This window comes from Muntiacus reevesi, chromosome 18, assembly GCF_963930625.1.
Source record: "Muntiacus reevesi chromosome 18, mMunRee1.1, whole genome shotgun sequence".
Classification (NCBI taxonomy): Eukaryota; Metazoa; Chordata; class Mammalia; order Artiodactyla; family Cervidae; genus Muntiacus; species Muntiacus reevesi.
This window is the reverse complement of record NC_089266.1, coordinates 40826191-40848440: the sequence shown is the minus strand read 5'-3', so window position 1 is coordinate 40848440 and position 22250 is coordinate 40826191. Positions and strand designations below refer to the sequence as shown.

Genomic DNA, 22250 nt, shown 5'->3' with positions numbered 1-22250 from the left:
AGGACCTGTCTCTTAATCGGCTTTATATACGAATGGCAAACAAACCCCATTTTTCAAATGACCTTAAAACTTAAAAGGCTGTACACTCGAGAATGCAACAAATATTTATCAATGGCTTCCTATGTGCCACAGGCTAGGAAGACGCAGTGATTAACTGAATTTTTTTAAAAAGCAAAACAGTTGAAGTTTTGATGGGAAAAAAAGCATCTACAATGTCGATTCAGTTCAGTTCAGTCGCTCAGCCGTGTCCGACTCTTTGCGACCCCATGGACTGCAACACGCCAGGCCTCCCTGTCCACCAACTCCCGGAGTCCACCCAAACCCATGTCCATTGAGTCGGTGATGCCATCCAACCATCGCATCCTCTGTCATCCCCTTCTCCTCCTGCCCTCAATCATTCCCAGCATCAGGGTCTTTTCCAATGAGTCAGCTCTTCGCATCACGTGGCCAAAATATTGGAGTTTCAGCTTAAAAATCAGTCCTACCAATGAACACCCAGGACTGATCTCCCTTAGGAAAGACTGGTTGGATCTCCTTGCAGTCCAAGGGATTCTCAAGAGTCTTCTTCAACACCACTGTTCAAAACATCAATTCTTTGGTGCTCAGCTTTCTTTATAGTCCAACTCTCACATCCATACATGACCACTGGAAAAACCATAGCCTTGACTAGACTGACCTTTGTTGACAAAGTAATGTCTCTGCTTTTTAGATTATGAGACTGACGCACTGCCTACTGCACTAAGAAGGCAGACATGTCTCTGCTTTTTAATATGCTGTCTAGGTTGGTCATAACTTTCCTTCCAAGTAAGCGTCTTTTAATTTCATGGTTGCAATCACCATCTGCAGTGATTTTGGAACCTCCCAAAATAGTCTGCCACTGTTTCCACTGTTTCCCCATCTATTTGCTAGGAAGTGATGGGACCAGATGCCATGATCTTACTTTTCTGAATGTTGAGCTTTAAGCTAACTTTTTCACTCTCCTCTTTCACTTTCATCAAGAGGCTCTTTAGTTCTTCTTCACTTTCTGCCATAAGGGTGCTGTCATCTGCATATCTGAGGTTACTGATATTTCTCCCAGCAATCTTGATTCCAGCTTGTGCTTCCTCCAGCCAATTGTTTCTCATGATGTACTCTGCATATAAGTTAAATAAGCAGGGTGACAATATACAGCCTTGACGTACTCCTTTTCCTATTTGGAACCAGTCTGTTGTTCCATGTCCAGTTCTAACTGTTGCTTCCTGACCTGCATACAGGTTTCTCAAGAGGCAGGTCAGGTGGTCTGGTATTCCCATCTCTTTTAGAATTTTCCACAGTTTATTGTGATCCACACAGTCAAAGGCTTTGGCATAGTCAATAAAGCAAAAATATATGTTTTTCTGGAACTCTCTTGCATTTTCGCCGATCCAGCAGATGTTGGCAATTTGATCTCGTTCCTCTGCCTTTTCTAAAACCAGCTTGAACATCTGGAAGTTCATGGTTCATGTATTGCTGAAGCCTGACTTGGACAATTTTAAGTGTTACTTTACTAGTGTGTCAGATGTCGATTAACATCTGCTAATGCTTATAAATAAATGTATAAGGGCTCTCCTAACCGTCTTACAATCTAAGGATTCCCAGCCTTAACTGCATATATGAATCCACCTGTGGAGATTAAAAAAACCCCAATGCCTGGTTGCACCCTAGACCAATCAAATCAAAATCTCTTAAGGTTGGGATCCAGATGGGCCAATACTTTGGCTACCTGATGTGAAGAACTGACTCATTGGAAAAGACCCTGACGCTGGGAAAGATTGCAGGCAGGAGGAGAAGGGGATGACAGAGGATGAGATGGTTGAATGGCATCATCGACTCGATGGACATGAGTCTGAACAAGCTCCAGGAGTTAGTGATGGACAGAGAAGCCTGGCGTGCTGCAGTCCACAGGGTTGCAAAGAGTCGGACACAACTGAGTGACTGAACTGAACTGGGATCCAGAAGACAGTATTTTTCAAAGCTTCCCAGGTGATTCCAGTGTGCAGCCCGGGTTGAGAACTGTTGTGCACAATGATCTAGAGAGGAAGACAGGCTAGAGATTATATCCTCACTGTAGAGATGTGGGAACATTCACAGTCTAGCCAGATGACCTGATTTGTAAGTGACATATAGGAACTTAGATATCAACTCCTGTTTCATAACTCCTGATCTAGGGCTTTTCCCACTAAAACCTATTCCCTGATGCTTTATGATTTTCCTAACTACTCACTGAGCAATGCCTTTCACCCAAACAGGGACCAGCTCTTTGTGAAAGGAGAATCTCTTTTCTCTGTCTCCTACACACTGTGTGTAGTGGCTGACAAAAGGGACTGGCCCTCCTGCAGGCACATGATAAATAAAAGTTAGCTCCCGTATCTCTTGTCCTTACTGTCTGATCAGAACAAGTATTTCTGGGCATTGGTATTTTTCGCTTTTATGACTACCTCACTAAACTATACATCAATATAAGATGCTATAAGAATTCCAGAGACAAAAATTAACAATTAAAAAAAGTGACTTCACTATTGTAAGAATTTTTTTCATGAGAAAAAAATTAGAAACTAGAAATATAACAGAGACTAAAATTAGGTAGAACTCACTTTACTACTGAGCATATGCTAGAATCAAGAAGAAATAATTCTTTGCTTTATCCCAATGGGAACTTTGGCAATTTTCAAAACACTAGTAATGAAATAATCTAAACTATAAATTCTGTGTCTACAATCAGAATCATTCTTTTGTAAGTTGATCCTTACATAAAACAAAATTGTTGCCAAGGCACTGAAGGACTTCCGATATTGCAAACTCATACTGGAAAAAGATACCTAAATTAGGAACTAGCTGGCAAGTGAAGAGTTAATACAAGGTCTGGACTTTGGAGTCCAGCACATCATGATCTTCATCCATCTCTAGGAAGGAAAATTTTTGAAAGATTTATTCAGGCTGTGTCAGCAGGCACCCAAATGGCAGTGTAAGAAAAAAAATCTGCTGATACACCCCAAAATAAATTGCTTTAAATAACTGGCAAACTTGCCAGTTTGAAACTTCTTCCAGGCTGTAATTTATTACAGCCTCCTGCAGTGATTAAAAAAAAAAAAAGTAACAGGCTGTTTGGAACAGCACTGTTAAGGTGAGTCCAGTTCCTTTCATGACGCAGCAGAGAAGTCAACATTAAGTGATGCAGTTTAAGAAAGATGATGGCATGGTAATCATCTGTATCTCTCAGGAAAAGAAGTCAGCAGGAGATGTTTACTCAATGCAGCACTTAATATATCTGGCATTTAAAAGCAACAGAGATAAAGATTTCATAAATATGTATACTTGTCTTTTACAAATAGGTTCCTATAGTGACACCCCAGAAGTGCACAGTCCTTTGTTTTCCCTCAAAAGACCTGTCAGTGCCCATTCAACAAATGAAGGAGACTGTTTTAACACTCCCATCCAGGCCTTTTCAAAGGCTTTTCAAAGTTAAATTCCCATTTTGAACTGTAATATAGAAAATTGGCAAAGTGCTAGAACAAGCCTCTTGGTTTTTAAGGGAAAAAAAAAATCGTCTCTGTAGACTGGGGTGCCTTTAAGGAAATAATCCTTCCTACTACTGTTTCTAAAAGTTGAACAAATTCTCTTTCTTTTCACAATCTGCAGAGTGTCAAAATGTCAATCAGTTTAGTTTCAGCTCAATTTAATCCTTTACTCTCCACTGTCAGGAAACAAGGCTCCAGGGAGAAGTGCTCTGTACCCAAGCATCTGGGAATTCAAAAATGATTCCAAATTAAATTGAGCAGCATGAAATAAACTAAGCTAGTTTTCTACTCCACATGAAGTCAGAAGGGGCTTTCTCTAAAAAAAAAAAAAGAAAAGAAAAACATCTGCACAAAGTCCCTGAAGAAAAATCGATGTATTTCTTTACACTACTGCTTGAGTTTAGTGGATGTGAAATGAATTTGGTCATGTCATTTGCCTGTCATCTCAAGGGTCAGAAATATGAATATTCTAAAATGTTAACTTGGCTCTTGATAGCATTAGCAATGATTAAATTATTTTTTTTGTAGACTCATATATTAAAAGCACTTAAAAAATTTTAAAGTAATAGATGTCTCTTTTAAGACATACTCCACTACTATGTCTTCATGTGTCATAAGGTATAAACACTGTAAAACCGTATAAAGCTAGAGCCTTGCATAGTGACCTAACTGTACTCCAGGGAAGACCCAAAGGTCAAATGTGAAGGATGTAAACATACTTTTGTTGCTGTAACAAAATTTCAACATGGGTGGATCACTTGAATTGACAATAGCTAATGAGCTCAAAGGTGACAGTGTTAATTTATAATCTCAAAGACTGTGGGCTAGAAACCAAAGGACATAAATTTACTTCTAACACAGTCACTGAATAATCTAAGATTCTGGCCAATTCACTTAACTTCATCTGTAAGGTGGGATAATAAAAACCTAAGAAAATATCCCAAGATCTGTTTTTGGGAGAGTTGGGAAACAGGAATTTCATCCAATCTGGAGATCCTAAGAAATGGATTTAATCCACTTAACACAGTCACTTATCTCAAAGTGGTACTGTCATTCAGTCGCTCAGTTGCGTCCAACTCTGCGACTTCATGGACTGTAGCATGCCAGGGTTCCCTGTCCTTCCCTATCTCCCCGAGTTTACTCAAATTCATGTCCATTGAGTCGATGATGCTATCCAACCATCTCATCCTCTGTCGCCCCCTTCTGCCCTCAATCTTTCCTAGCATCAGGGTCTTTTCCAGAGTTGGCTCTTCGCATCAGGTAGCCAAAGTATTGTAGCTTCAGCTTCAGCATTAGCCCTCCCAATGAATATTCAGGGTTGATTTCCTTTAGGACTGATTGACTGGTTTGATCTCCTTGCTGTCCAAGGGACTCTCAAGAGTCTTCTCCAGCACCCCAGTTTGAAATCATTAGTTCTTCAGCGCTCAGCGTTCCTGTTCCAACTCTCACATCCATACAAGGCTACTGGAAAAATCATACCTTTGCCCTTTATCGGCAAAGTGATGTCTCTGCTTTTGAATATGCTGTTTAGGTTTGTCATAGCTTTTCTTCCAAGGAACAAGCACCTTTTAATTTCACGGCTGCAGTCACTGTCTGCAGTGGTATTGGAGCCCAAGAAAATAAAGTCTGTCACTGTTTCCATTGTTTTCCCATCTATTTGCCATGAAGTGATGGGACCAGATGCCATGATATTAGGTTTTTGAGTGCTGAATTTTAAGCCAGTTTTTTCAGTCTCTGCTTTCACCCTCATCAAGAGGCTCTTTAGCTCCTCTTCACTTTCTGTCATTTGGGTGGTGTTATCTGTATATCTGAGGTTACTGTTATTTCTCCCAGCAATCTTGATCCCAGCTTGTGATTCATCCAGCCCAGCATTTTGCATGACATACTCTGCATATAAGTTAAATAAGCAGGGTGACAATATACAGCCTTGACGTATTCTTTTCTTAGTTTTGAACCGGTCCATTTGTTCCATGTCCAGTTCTAACTGTTGCTTCTTGACCTGCATATAGGTTTCTCAGGAGGCAGGTAAGGTGGTCTGGTATTCCCATCTCTAAGAATTTTCCACAGATTGTTGTGAACACAGTCAAAGGCACAGTTGGCAATTTGATCTCTAGTTCCTCTGCCTTTTCTAAATCTTGCTTGTACAGCTGGAAGTTCTCAATTCAGGTACTGTTGAAGCCTAGTTTGAAGCATTTTGAACATTACTTTGCTACTATGTGAAATGAGCCCAAATATGCAGCAATTTGAACATTCTTTGGTATTCGCCTTCTTTGGGATTGAAAGGAAAACTGACCTTTTCCAGTCCCGTGGCCACTGTTAAGTTTTCCAAATTTGCTGGCATATTGAGTGCAGCACTTAACAACATCATCTTTCAGTATTTTAAATAGCTCAGCTGGAATTCCATCACTTCCACTAGCTCTTCTTAGTAATTCTTCCTAAGGTCCACTTGACTTCACACTCCAGAATGTCTGGCTCTAGTTGAGTGACCACATCATCATGGCTACCTGGGTCATTAAGACCTTTTTTTGGACCTATTTTTGTGTATTCTTGCCACCTCCTCTTAATCTCTTCTGCTTCTGTTAGGTCCTTACCATTTCTGTCCATTATTGTGCCCATCTTTGCATGAAATGTTCCCTTGGTATCTCTAATTTTCCTGAAGAGATCTCTAGTCTTTCCCACTATATTGTTTTTACTTAACAAGGCTTTCTTATTTCTCATTCTTTGGAAAGGATTCGATTGATTATACCTTTCCCTTCCTCCTTTGCCTTTCACTTCTCTTCTTTTCTCAGCTATTTGTAAGGCCTCCTCAGACAGCCATTTTGCTTTCTTGCATTTCTTTTTCTTGGGGATGGTTTTGGTCACCGCTGCCTGTACAATGTTACGAACCTCCATCCATAGTTCTTCAGGCACTCTATCAGATCTAATAGTCCCTTGATTCTATTTGTCACTTCTACTGTATAATCATAATGGATTTAATTTAGATCATACCTGAATGGCCTAGTGGTTTTCCCTACTTTCTTCAATTTAAGTCTAAATTTTGCAATAAGGAACCCATGATCTGAGCCACAGTCAGCTCCCAGTATTGTTTTTGCTGACTGTATAGAGCTTTTCCATCTTTGGCTGCAAAGAATATAATCAGTCTGATTTCAGTATTGACCATCTGGTGAAGTCCATGTGTAGAGTTGTCTCTTGTGTTGTTGGAAGAGGGTGTTTGCTATGACCAGTGCTTTCTCTTGGCAAAACTCCGCTAGCTTTTGCCCTGCTTCATTTGGTACTCCAAGGCCAAACTTGCCTGTTATAAAGTAGTATAGCTCAACAGTTAAAAATTCTGACCTTAGAATTTAATAGGCTGGGCTCAAATACTAGAACCACTATTAGCTATGAACTTTATTTTTTTAAATTTTATTTTAAATTTTTTTTAGCTATGAACTTTAAGTTGCTACTTAATCTGTGGCACAGTATTAGTACCTAATTTATGAAGTTATTGTGAGGATTAATTAAGTTGAAAGATAATAAAGCACTGAAAAGAGTACCTGGCACAAAAATCTTTTTTGGCCTTAATGGCTCTGTAAGCTTGAGAGCTAACAGAAAGGTTGCGGAAGACTTCAGAAATAAAATCAGAGAGCTGGAGTCTTCAGTGAAGAATCTAAGATCAGAGTGGAGGATTATCATAAAGTGTTGCATTTTTATTAAAAAGTTTTTTTGTTTTTCTAAATCTTCCATGTAATCTTATCTTTTGACTGTTTTTCTGAGGTAAAACCCTTAATAGGCAAAAGACCTATGTGCTTTTCTTTAGGTCATTAAGAAGGCTCTGTGTGTGCATTGAAGGGAGCAAGCAGACTCTGAAGTCAATTTGGCAACCTTAAGGTAAAGTCCACTGTGCATTTTAGTTTATTAACTGAGAAAATGAAAATGTTGAACTAGAGATAATCCTCTTTGCTCTCTTCCATCAAGCTGAAAAACAGCTAAAGTGGGCAGTATTAAAATGGCAATGAATGTGGTATCAGAAAGTTCTAGATTCTAGCTACTCTGTCCATGGGCAACACCTGCTTTGTCCCAGCCCTTGTACAGTGGGATGGTAATGCTTACCTCACAGGTTTACTAAGATACACAGACACAAGTGCTTTGTGAACAGGACAGCACCAGATTTTTGGTACTGTTACCATCCATAAATTGGCCAATCAGCTTCTGATAACAGAAAGTGTTGTATTTGTTTGTATTTGGGATGAGAAGTAGATGAATGAATGAAATTTAAAATACAAATATACCTCCCATATACACCACCATTTCATTCAGGAAGTCTTTACTATTATGGCTTTCCAGGCAGTATTAATTACATATTGTCATCTTGTAGTAACATGACATCTGCAGTGCTTACTGGGATTTTGCCTTTTTTAAAAAAGCTCTGAAATAATAGTATTAATGTATATAACTATTTTTGAAATACCTAGTTATAAGAATGAATATACCAATCAGAAGACCTATCTGTATTTTTATGTTTTCTCTAAGGGCTTCATCTAGAGAAAGAAATAGTAAATTAATCTCCTGAGTGTCAAAAGGGAGAAAATCAACTTTAAAGAGTTACAAAACAAAAAGACTGTTACCTAGAGTAGCACAACAATCTGTCTCCTGTTAATCTGTAAAACGCTAGGCTAGAACTCTCAAGATAATACCCTTAATTTTCAAACTTGTTGTCCAGACAGTACCAAGAGGTATCTTGCTACACTTAGTCAAAGGCACTCTTCATGCAATACAATAAAGCAAACTCTGTAAACAAAGGCTCTTCAAAGCAATCAAGTTTTGCAATCACTATGTGGCTAATAGTTTTATTTAAAAGAATATCTGACAATAGTTTTAAACACTGGATGGAACAATGTCACTGAGCCCTTCCAATCCTTTCTATAGAACTTTCACCATAAGAGCAAAGGGAAATACTGAAAGGGTCTGCATATCAACTCCCTGAGAGGCTGATCTAAGGCATTCATCCCCTATAGTCTTAACCACCATATGCTCTAGTGGGAAGAAATGCTGAAATGCTGCTTTCTTCAGGTTACAAAGGCCTCACACTCTATTGTTTAGTAAAAATAGTAGGCGTTTATAGATCACTTTTCACATCCAACACACCTTACAAAACATTTAACCATTTAATCCTCACTCTCTTTAAACCTTAAAAAAGAAAAATTTTAAACACAGCCTTTCAACACAGGCTCAAAAACATTTTTTTTTTCCCCCAGTAGAAAGATGAAATAAAAGTCACTCTTCTCATCACCATCATCCTACTCCCAGGGATGACTGTTAATGTTCCAGAAATTTTTCCTGTATAAGCAAACATTAATATGTTATAGCTGTTCTTTAAGAAACACACATGCACACAAGCCATAATTATGTATACATATTATTCTGCTTTGTGCTCCCTCCACACTTATCACTATATCTTAGATACTTTCCCATGTTTATAAAGATGTACCTCATTCTTTTAAAGAAGTGCTTCATATTCTATTTTACAATTATATATAATTTAAATACTCCTCTACTGATGGACATTTAAATTGTTTCCAGTCTTTACTATTATAGGCAGTATCACTATGAACATACTTTCACACAATCTTTTGGCTTTAATGTGAATATATTTGTTGGGGAGATACCGAAAGGTGGAATTGGTAGTTAAAATATTTTAAACATCGTAGGAATTGGCAGACATTATCAAATTGCCTTCCTAAAGGGTTTAGTTTTTATTTTCCATTGGAATCTCTGTGTCTACTCTCACACTATGATCTATTAAATTAACTCAGGGCCCAAGTTTCTCTTCTACACCTCTTCACATAATATATTAAACACTAAATCTATGTAATATATATGTACATATGTTGGGCTTCCCTGGTGGCTCAGACGGTAAAGAATCCACCTGCAATGTATGGAGACCTGGGTTTGATTCCTGGCTTGGGAAGATCCCCTGGAGGAGGGCATGGCAACCCACTCCAGTATTCTTGCCTGGAGAATGCCCTTGGACAGAGTAGCCTGGTGGGCTACCGTCCATGAAGTTGCAAAGAGTCAGACAGGGCTGAGCGATTAAGCACAGTGCAGTACATATATGTGTATATATGTACACAGCACAGATCCTCTATTAAGCTCTATTAAGAGTTTCTGTGTAGAATTTATGGTTGCCAGAGGGAAGGTTGGGGAGAAGGGATAGTTAGGGTGTCTGGGATAGACATGTACACATGCTATATTTAAAATGGATAACCAATAAGGACCTACTGCACAGTACATGGAACTCTGTTCAATGTTAGGTAACAGCCTGGATGGGAGGGGAATTTGGGGGAGAATGGATACATGTATATGTACGGCTGAGTCTCTTCACTCTTCACCTCAAGCTATCACAACGTTGTTAGTCAGCTATACACCAATATGAAATAAAAAATTAAGAAAAAAGAGTTTACATGAAGTATCTCAATTTTCACAAACAACCCTATGCTTCTACGATTATCTTTACGAGACTCAGAGAGGTTAAATGATTTGTCTAAGGTAATACAGCAGTAATTTGAATTCAGCAAGTTACTCTGGCTCCAGAAAGAATATGTTTTGTTAATCAATATTCTACACTGTCTGCATGTTTATATAGGTTCATTACAGAACAGGTTTAAGTCTGAAAAGGTCTATTGCCAACAAGAAGAACTCCTGGGGACCTTAAATATCTACCTTCCTACACCTTGTGTTTCCTTCTCTACTTGATCCTGGCTATAGCTGACAATAATAGGGACCTAACCCAGTAATAAATATAGCAGTAAGATGACCTTCTGGTTGTTGTATACCATTCTCTTGCTACCAGATCCTGTACAACTCTGTATTTCAAACTAATATTCATCACAAGATATTTTTCAAAGCACTTACACCTCTACAGTTTTTTGCTTCCCTAGTTTTTTTTTTTTTAAACACAGCATCTTACATAAAGGAGGTGTTCACTGTATTTGTGGATAATGATGGGATCATGATCTCATTTGATTAAATGAACCTACTTACTAGCTGGGTAGGTATTATCACTCCTCATTACAGTTAAAGAAAAAGATGAACCAGCTAATAATATCACGGTGATAAGACGCCTACGCATTAGGCTGCTGCTATATGTGTGCTCAGCATGTCTGACTCTTTGTGACCCCACAGACGGGATTTTCCAGCAAGAATACTGGAGTGGGTTGCCATTTCCTCCTCCAGGGGATCTTCCTGACCCAGGGACTGAACCCTCCTGAATTTCCTGCATTGGCAGGTAGATTCTTTATCACTGTGCCACCTGGGAATTCAACTGTTTAGGCTGAGATGGGTCCAATTCAACCTGCCAACATACTATTGACAGATTAGCTGGATATAACTGGACTAACCCTGAATACCTATGGGCCAGACACTTTAGATGCTGATTATCAAAATGATTAAGAGTTAAACACTTTTATAATAATTCCCTATTTAAAATCCCCAAAGAGTTCTTTATTCCCTTTTAGATCACATCCAAGCTCTTCTTCTGGCCTTCAGATCCTCCGTGACTTAAATCCTACTATAATCCAGCCATTATGGCATATTACCCCCAACTCCATCCCTTCTCCAGCACAATCAGTTTAACTATTTTTTAGTCATTCTCCCAAAACAAATCCTTTCCATAATTAGGTGGTTTCTATCCTGTCTTCCTATACATGAGTCTTACTCTCCTCCCTATTCAAATTATTCCTTCTCTGAGACCATTTTTATCCAGGCTTTCGGGGGCTTCCCTCATAGTTCAGTTGGTAAAGAATCCACCTGCAATGCAGGAGACCCCGGTTCGATTCCTATATCAGGAAGATCCCCTGGAGAAGGGTTAGGCTACTACTCCAGTATTCCTGGGCTTCCCTTGTGGCTCAGCTGGTAAAGAAGCCACCTGCAGTGCGGGACACCTGGGTTCGATCCCTGGGTTGGGAAGATCCCCTGGAGAAGGGAAAGGCTACCCACTCCAGTATTCTGGCCTGGATAATTCCAGGGACTATACAGTCCATGGGGTCGCAAAGAGTCGGACAGGACTGAATGACTTTCACTTCACTTCTCTGTTTTATGCCACATAATTTATCTTTCTGATGAAGCAAATCACACAGAATAACTCTCTTTCGTGGACTTCATAGAGCCTAGCACAATGCCAGCCAAGTCATAAGTATTAAGTATGTTCTAGTTGGTTGATCTGTTATCCCACACCCCACTACATTCTTCTTAGGGCTCTACATAAATATTTCCTAAAGGAATTGATATGTTAATGACAGAGGTCCTCTCCCCTTGGGAGCTCCTGATATGGGGAGAAATCCCTAAGACTCCTCTTCACTACCTCATCTTTCTGCCGCCTCTTGCTGTTTGGGTAGATGCCTTCTTCGTACAGAGAATACAGTAGAGGGCCTGGAATACAATTCAGTATGTGAGGGTTTTATTTTTATTTTCAAGCCTGCCCTAGACTTTCAGGAGCCAAAAGTTCAAATCGCAGCAGGATTGATTCAGCCCTTTCACAAGCAATTTAGTACTATGCAGTTTGTTTAGAGTGATCAAATTTCCAAGACCTGGCTGAGCAGCATCATTATCTCTTCAAGCTTTCATGTATCAGCTTCCCTGGCCACATTTCACTTGCCATGTCTTTCTTCTCTGAAATCAGATGAACATGCAAAATTACCCAGTTACATACAATTATGTACTTTTCAACAACCAAGTCAAATATCTTTAAGGAATTTAAATATAAAACAGAAAGTTGTTTGTTTGTTTTTTTTCTGTCTGGATTAGGAAAAATCAAGAAGGATGCAAAAGTTACACTCCTCGATTCTCAGCAGAAAGGGAGCATTTTGTATCATTCTTCAGCTAGTACATCAACTAACAGAAGAGATATGGTATTGCCAGATTCAATTCACACCACCTCAGCTGGAAGGCCAACTGGACAATAGATCTTAAGTGAAGTGAAAAATACTTTGCCGGGGGAAAAGAAGACTAGGTAGCAACTCTGTCTTTTAATGTTTGATTGTGAAGTAGTCAAACATACAGCAAAGAACAGAGAGGGTAACAAACCGCCAGATGCTCAGTAGACAGCACAATCACATCCTAACCCTTCACTCTTCAGATTTTAAAACATCAGCTGAAGCTGCACCACCCCTTTGAACTTCTCTGAGCCTTCTGCCCTCTCTCTATGCAGGTACCTACTCTCCTCAGTTCGGTGTTCATCGGAAGTGACTTAGCATGCATGCACTTCAATATACTACTATACACTAGAACTCTGCCTACTGTTTGAGGCATTTTCATATTTGTATATTACTTTTGCCTGACAATAAGAATACTAATTTCTTTTTAATAAAGAGAAAACAGTCTCAAAGAATAAATGCATTTGTCTCAAGTCATGCAACCAATATAAACATAGGTCTCCTAACTCCAATATTAGTGCTCTTTTCATATAACTAAGAACAATGAACTAAAACTCTTTTTGTCTTAGTGGCATTCAATGACTATAGTGTTGTAGTACATTACGAGAAATTACATTATTATTTGTTTATAAAGTACTTCACCTTAAGTGGCCTAATTTAATAGTAATTATTCCTTGGGGTTGATATTTTCATAATTTTATAGGTAAAGTAACATATTTAAAGAAAACTAAGCTTAATGAAGTATTTTGATAACAGCATACTGCCTTTCAAAAGGAAGGTCTGGTCCTTTAAGGAAAAGGATTGTGTCAGGTTAAAAACAGTAATTTCAGTTTGGGAAATGAGAGACATTATTGCATCAACACAATTCTTAACAAAAAATTTTAAAGAAAAACTGTGTACTTATTAGAATTATATTTAAATTAATTAACATTTGCATTAAAATTTAAAATATGCACAAACTGACTTTTAAAAAAATGAGCAAATAAAAAGATATAATAAATCACTGTTAGTGAAATTTATTGATTATTGCAAACTTCTTATAATTATTGTCATTTTTATATCACAGAAAATGAATTTGGGACTTTGAGTGTGAGCCTGGTGACAGATTTAGCTAACAATGAATGAATTACAAGAAAGTTATTTTCGTCTTATAATATTACCAGGGGTAGTTTATTCTACTTAGAATTTGAGTTCTGTGCTGTATGATATGGGCAAGTCAGTAATCTCTTTGTGTCTCAGCTTCCTCATCTATAAAATGGGCAATAATGATAATTTTCTGCGACTTACAAGGACTCAATGAGATAATGACTATAAAGTATAAAGTATGAATTGGGTGCTCGCAGGCATATGTAAGTTAATTTTGAGAGGATAAAAGACATGTTTTGGGAAGGGCAGATAGTTCAACAAGGCCTGAATAAAGAGCATAGGGCTCAGTGGCGAGAGTAGGGCTGAAAAGTTGGAATGAGGTCAGTTTTTAAAGTTTTTTAAATATCATAACAAATTCTAGACCACTCTACAGGCAACAGAGAATAACAGGAGATTTTTAAGTTGGAAAGTGACATGAATAAATCTGAGTCATCTCTGAGAGTAGGTGGAGACTGTATTGGCATGAGGATCAGTTAGAGACGCAGAGGGATCATGTTAGGTGCCAGTAATTTAAGCAAGAAGAAGGTCTAGGTTAAGGCTGAGGCAGAGGTCATGGACAGAAAGGGAAAAGTCTGAGATAAAAATACATTTGTATACTTTATGTAACCCTTTCTGTCCATAATGATTCTACAAATACAGAATCTCCTTTATAAGGCTATTAACATAAATTCTACACAAATAAACTGTATATTATATTATGCAAGCCTTAAAATTTGATCAAAATATAATAGGTTTTGCCAAACGGTAAAGAATACCCAGATGACAAAGCCTACAGTATCACTACAGAATAAAAAGATAAGTGACCAAGTCCCCCTTAAATCTGATGTTTACTATTTCCACTTGTTTAGTCAAGAAGTCTTTTTCATGGATTTAAAATAATTTTGATGTATTGATTCCTTGTTTCAGTCTATAACTTTTTTTCTTATTTGTACTTTCATCAGAAAGAGGTTCAGAATGTAGAAATGATGGCTTAGGGACTGAAGCCTTGGAGGGTGAGGTTGGGAAGAGTCAGGGATGAATATGAAGTTTCTAGCTTAAACTTATAAGCAGTCGGTAGTTTTTAATAAGAAGAGAAGTTGCAAAGGTCCACAGTGGGTGTTGACGTGATGTGATTTCTTCTCCAAATGTCAAAGTGAAGAAATTCAATGAAATGCAGATACATGGTGGGAGTTAACTAAGACTCTCTTAAGGAAGGCAAATGCCTCATCATCTAATTAGTGTTGTGCATGTATGGATGAATGAGATCCTCACTGTCCCTACCTACTACGAAGCGAAATCACAGCCAAGGGAACAAGCTTGGCGGAATCAGTAGGGAAAGTCCATCAACAGAGGAATGGATAAAGAAAGATGTGGTGTATATACACAATGGAATATTACTCAGTCATAGAAAAGAACAAAATAATGCTATATGTAGCCACAAGGACGGACCTAGAGATTGTCACACTGAGTGAAGTAAATCAGACAAAGAAGACAAATCTCACATGATATTGCATTTATATGTGGAATCTAAAAAAAAAAGGCTACAGAAAATAAAAAATAAAAAAAAAAGGCTACAAATGAACTTATCTACAGATCAGAAATAGAGTTACAGATGTAAAAAGTAAACTGGGGGGTAAGGGGGAATAAGTTGGAGGACTGGGATTGACACTGACACACTACTATATATAGAATAGATAACTAATAAGGACCTACTGTATAGAACAGGAAACTCTATTCAATACTCTGTAAGGGCCTATATGGGAAAAGAATCTTAAAAAAAGAGTGAATATATTTACCTATATAACTTATTTACTTTGCTGTACATTTAAAACTAACACAACATTGTAAATCACCTATACTCAGCAAAAACTTCTTTAATAAAGGGGAGGAAACTTTGGAAGAGAAATCTGATAAGTACAATAAATACAATCACAGGATATATAAGAGGTTGTAGGCAGTTAGAAATAAGAGTTTAGAGCTCAAAGTGGGATCTGAGGATCTTATGGAAAAACCCAAACAAACTCTTTGGCCAACTCAATAGATTTGAAAGGCCAACTCAATAGATTTGCACAGAGGCATGAAGAATGAGGTGGACAGGGTCACTGAGGGACAATACATAGATTTGAGGATGGGAAGCCATGAGTGTCCGTGAAACAGTATGCACAATTAAGCAGTATGCACACATTTTTCTAATGAAAAATTCTAGCATTTTACCTAGCGTTTCAAACAACTCCATGTTTTCCAAAAGGTTGAAAATTTCTACTCCAGGAAATAAAAGTGAGGTAAGGATAGTCTTTGGAGAAAAAATAACTTCTGAGAGATGAACAGGTAAGAACTGCTGTGAAACCAACTGAGATACTGTGGGCAGAGGGTATAAGGAGAACCAGCAAAGAATGATGATAAGAAAGCCAAAGGAGAGACTTCCCTGGTGGTCTAGTGGTTAAGACTCCAAGCTCACAGTGTAGAGGGCCTGGGTTTGATCCCTGGTCAGGGAACTAGGTCCCATATGTCATAACAAAGGATACTGCATGCCACAATGAAGACTGAATATCCCATGTGCTGCAACTAAGACCCAGTGTAGTCAAATAAATAAATATTTTTTTTTAAAAAGAAAGCCAAAGGAGGTGAGAACTGCATAGAGGAATGGGCAATAGTGTCATTTAAGATTCGGATCAAAAATTATTCACTGGCAATCTTAACAAGAACAGCATTTGGAGTGATGGAAGGGGCAAAAAGTCAGATTTCATGGGTGAAACAGTAAATATGAGTTGACAAAGGAGGCAGTAAATATAGACTGTCCTTTCAAGAAATCAAAACAAACTTGTAGTGTGAGCTAAAAACAAGGTTATGAAATGGTATTGTAAAATTATATTTTAGATTCTTTTGGTCTGATAAAGATCTGACCATGTTTATAACGTGATGGAAACAAGCAAATAGAGAGGTAAAACCCTATGACAAATTAAAACATTGTCCAAATAACTGATCTTGAAAAAGGGTACAATAGTTAAAGTCTAAACTTCAAAAAACAGGAGTATTTCTATGAAAGGTACAGATATCAATAAGACGATTAGAATGCTCTGCATATTAAAAACTTTCCAAAGATGTGTTCACATACTTGAACCTAGAAGATCCACATCAAGTTGGCTCAGAAATTATTTTCCAGAAATTTCTAGAAATGAAATGTGTGTGTGTGTTAAGGATAATTTAATTTCTCATTCCTGACATATTTTTGACATCTGAAGAGATCTGCATAGGCTTCTTTTCTGCTATATCAGGTTGAGACTTTAATATACCCCCCAATAAACTAATATAAAAAGCAAACAAAAGTCTAGGATTGGGGAAGGCTCGGAGATAATCCAGTTAATGAACTTTCCATGGTGGAATTTGGTATTCTAAAACTTAAGCTCCTGCATAGCTACCTTATCACACACAGTTAAGGACTTGGAATTTCATATGTAACTTCGGGCCAACAGGTTATTTTTTTAAAAAACAAGAACCATTTCTTCTTTTCAATCATAGATAACCTGCACGCTAAGTTGCTTCAGTGGTGTCTGACACTCTGTGACCCCATGGCCTGTATGTAGCCCATCAGGCTCCTCTGTCCATGGGATTCTCCAGGCAAGAACATGAGTGGGTGGTCATTTCCTTCTCCAGGGGATCTTTCCAACCTGGGGATCAAACTAAAATATCCAACTTAAAAACAGTTACACATGAACTTCTTACTGGCATCATATTTTCATATGTAAATTATTTGTAATCCTGCCATATCTGCCTTTCCTATCTTTACATGGCCTGTATTTTCCTGTACCAGAGAGTATCAATGATAAAAATTTTATGTGGGTAAAGATGCAGCAGTATTGTGTGTGTATATATGTTATAGATCATCCTTTTAATAGAAAGCCTGGAGTTTGGTTTTCTTAAAATTATTTTGGTATTCTGTGGAATTTACGTACCAATCTATTTAAGACAATCACCATTTAATTCAGTTGAATATTAAAAGTGATTTCATTGATTACATATTTCAACTGTTTAGAGGGATGTTCTGCAAAACAAAACACCAAAAAAAAATTGGCCTGGAACTTCTCCAGTAGTTCAAGTTAAGACTCTGTACCTCCACTGCAGGGGGCATGGGTTCAATTCCTGGTAGGGCAACTAAGATCCCACATGCCGCAAGGCAGGGCATGGCAAGCGAACAACCCCCCTCCTAAACCCACATTGGCCTTGCCAGGTATATTTAAATTTATTTGAAAATTTTAATGTATCAACTGTCTTTTTGGGGGTTGGGGGGGATGAATAACTAGGCTATTAGTGATTTTGAAGGTTTCTGAAATACTATAAAGATTTGTTTACTTCAACCCTGAATATTCATTGGAAGGACTGATGCTGAAGCTGAAGCTCCAATACTTTGGCCATTTGATGCCATGAGCTGACTCACTGGTAAAGACCCTGATACTGAGAAAGACTGAGGGCAGCAGAAGGGAGCAACAGAGGATGAGATAGTTGGATGGCATCACTGACTCAAAGGACATGAGTTTGAGTAAAATCTGGGAGGCAGTGAGAGACAGGGAAGCCGAGTGGGCTGCAGTCCGTGGGGTTACAAAGAGTCGGACATGATTTAGCGACTGAACAACAAAAAATTTGTTTTTTATGAACATAAAATTATGACCCTAGTTTTAGAAGAGCTCAGTTTATAATGATAAAAAGGATTAACAGTAATAATAATACCTTACCTTTTGCTGAGTGCCTATTATTATGATAGGCATTTAACCTTTGTATCACAAACCCTTGTAAAAAACTGTAAAATATTCTTTTTTCTATTATAGAGTGGAGGAAATGCACTCAATGAGGCTAAGTATCTCTTCCCAAAGTCTGAAAAATGGGTGGAAAGTATAGTTCTTCATTTATTCCTTCTACAGAAAATTAGTGAGTACCATCTATGTGCCAGAATTTAAGGATACGATCGTGGATAGGATATTATCTCTGCTCTCACTCAGCTTAAGTGGCAAGAACAGACAACGAAAATACTGTGTAACAACAACGTTGGAAGTGCTGGGAAAGGAAAGCAGAGAGCTCTGTCAGAGCATGAGCTGAGAATTTTTCCACTGAACAGTAAGGATTATTATAAGCAAAGGTGGCTCATAACCAATTACGTGTTTTACACAGTTTCTAAATTTCCTGATCTTTTGTTTGGTGTATCAGCAGAACAGCTGTTTTAGGTAATCGATAACAGGTCCTTTCTTCTCCCTCCAAATGATTCCTTGGCTTGAGGAAATTCCCAGTGAATAATGAATACCAGAATAGTCTGCCAGTTATATTTATTAATACAATCTTTTTGCCTCAGGATGGTGGAATAGCAGTGAGTCAGAGAAGCAAGCAGATGAGTCTGTGCTTAATAAATATTCATTGATGAATGAAGCAAGATGATCAGTACCTTTAAACAGGGTTTTACATTTAGCATTCAATGGCTATGGCTATGATTTTTGGTAATCATCTAAGTTGAATCAGATTTGACTCAGAGATGGGAAATGCTCATTTCTAATTCAATATTCGGTTTGTACTAAGTAAGAACTTTATTGGTAATTTGAAGTCTGACAATTTCTCTTCTTGTTTTTCTTCAGTAAGTGATCTTAATACTCTATGATGTACAGGGTGTCAGTCATAGCACAGAATTAAGAGAAGTAAGACTGTGAGCTTGTGAAATTAAAATGGAAAAGAATTTAGAAAATACTAGTGAAAGTACCGTCACTTTATATCTTGGCTTAATATTTGGTGCTGAATACTCATTTAAGCTTTCCTATCAACAATTTTGCCTGCATTTTCAACAGTCCTGTAAGACAGGTGAGAAGATGCAATCCTCATTTTACAGATAGAAAGGAAGGCTCAAACAGAACTGGATTTTTATCATAGAAATATTATTACAGTGAAGATAAGAAAAACAATAATGTAGTCCAATTTTCTGTCATTACACAGGTATAATATAAGTATTAGCATGCTTACAAATTATATACATTTATATAGCTTTCCCGGAGAAGGCAATGGTACCCCACTCCAGTACTCTTGCCTGGAAAATCCCACGGATGGAGGAGCCTGGTAGGCTGCAGTCCATGGGGTCGCTAAGAGTCGGATACGACTGAGCAACTTCCTTTTATACTTTTCACTTTCATGCATCAGAGAAGGAAATGGCAACCCACTCCAGTGTTCTTGGCTGGAGAATCCCAGGGACGGGGGAGCCTGGTGGGCTGCCGTCTATGGGGTCGCACAGAGTCGGACACGACTGACGTGACTTAGCAGCAGCATATAGATTTACTGTTAAATTACAATTTGAAAAACAGATGTTGCACTGGGATAAGATTTCACTTTTACCTGGGAAAGCACCTGATGAAAGTGTGGTAAGCATTTTGAATTATCTTCTCTGAAGACTAACAGTCTACAAATAATACTAATATTCAACACATTAGTTTTAATGAATGTTTTTTTATTTTACTTTGTAAAAACTCTCCATCAGATGGTTTACTCATCATCTTCTGAGATAATTAAATATAAATGTTGATGTGATTAGGAATTTGATGATGATGGTGATTTGAGAGTTTGAATTATAATAGGAAATCTTTCTGAAGTGTTTATTTCCTTTAAAATGTCTTTAAAACAAACATACAGCTTATACATATATATAATTTTAAATATGTATGTATATTTGTATACCCTGTGTGTGTGTATATGCATATGCTTATGTAACTATGTTTTAGGGTAAGAAAAATCATGTATATTAGGAGTTCCTACAGTTTATACTGTTTAAACCCATAAACACAAGAATATCAGAAAGAGAGAAGGAAAATAAAAACTTGACCTTATGTTGAACTCAGCAGTTTTGAATTAAGTGTGTAGAATAAATCTTTCCTAATAGCCTCTTATCCTTTCATCCAAAACAAATAACTTGTAGTGAACAAGAAGGAAAGTGTATTAACTTTATTAATTTTTCAAAGTTTACTGAAACTTTTCTGAAGGTGAGATTTTTTAAAAAACATAATTTCCATTTTGTTTTTAATGTATTTTTAAGAATTTTTATTTTATATGATGGTTGATTAACAATGTTGTGACAGTTTCAGGTATACAGCAAAGTGATTCAGTTATATGTACACATATATATATATTCTCTTTCAAATTATTTTCCCATTTAAGTTGTTACATAATATTGAGCAGAGTTCCTTGTGCTATACAGTAGGTCCTTGCTGATTATCTAGTTTAAATATACTAGCTTAAATATACTAAATATACATGTCCATCTCAAACTCCCAAACTATCCCTTCCCCGAAATGGAGAAATTACTTAAAGTAACTGACGATAGGAAGAGACTCACTTCTCTCATTATGTTATTTATTTTACATGCGCCTTTAAGCATTTTGTTCCTTATTTCCTGCATTACTGTCTTCTTTTTGTGTTTAGCTGCGTTTTTGTAGTGAAATGTTGAGATTCCTTTCTCATTTCCTTTTGCATATGTTCTATAGCTAATTTTTTTTGTGGTTATAATGGGATTACATTTAACAACCTAAAGTTTTAACACTTTAACTTCAGTTTATACCAGCTTACCTTCAATAACATACAAAAATTCTGCTCCTCTACAGCTCTGTCTCCACTCTTTTCAGTTGCTGATGTCACAACACCTTTATTGTGGATCCCAAAACATAAACTATTAATTCTTTTAAACGCATTAGTCTCTTAAATTATGCAGAAAACAAGATATGGAGTTACAAAGCAAAGTTACCGTAACACTAGTTTTTACACTAATAATTGAAGGATTTTTTCATTTAAATGTGCTAGTCTCAAATCAGGTAGAAAGTAAAAAGTGCAGTTCCAAATCAATGTTACAATAATACTAACTTTTATAATTGCCCATGTATTTACCTTTACTGAGATCTTTATATCTCCATATGGCTTTGAATTACTGTCTGATGTCCTTTCATTTTTACCTGGCAGGAGAAACTTTGGGCATTTCCTGCAGGGCAGGTCTAGTGGTCACAGACTTCCTCAGCTTTTATTTATCTGGAGTCTTAATTTCTCTTTCTCTGCTGAAGGGAAGTTTTGCCAGGTATAAGATTCTTGGCTGACTATTGTTTTCTTTTAGAACTTTGAATGTATTGGTTCATAGGTCTTTGGGCCTCCAAGTTTCTGATGAGAAATCTGCTGATAATCTAACCTTGGGGATCCCTTATATGTGATGATACACTTCTTTCTTGATGCTTTCAAGATTCTTTGTCTTTTGGAAATTTGATTATAATGTGTCTTAGTGTGAGTCTTTTTGAGTTCATCTTACCTAGAGTTTGTTGAGCTTCTTGGATATTTATGTCTTTTATCAAACTTGGGAAGGGTTTTTTCCCCCCTTTTGACTGTGCCTTGCAGCTTGCAGGATTTCAGTTTCTGGACCAGGGATTGAACCTGGGCCATAACAGTGAAAGCCTAGAATCCTAAACACTAGGCCATCAGGAAACTTCCAAATTGTGATGTTTTTAGCCATTATTTCTTTAAATATTTACTCTGCCTCCTTCTCTCTCATCCTTCTGGGACTCTCATGACACATATGTTGGTCTTCTTGATGATCTCCCATAAGTCCCTTAGGCTCCGCTTGCTTTTATTCACTCTTTTTTCTTTCTGTTCCTCAGACTTGATAATTTCCATTGCCCTA

At 37.5% G+C, this 22250-nt stretch overlaps 1 protein-coding gene across 3 annotated transcripts in view; it reads right to left on the bottom strand.

The window, feature by feature from the left end:
• The window catches only part of SSH2 (slingshot protein phosphatase 2), a 229450-nt gene that overhangs the window by 100423 nt on the left and 106777 nt on the right, over positions 1 to 22250 (bottom strand). The gene's annotated exons all lie outside the window — the stretch shown is intronic.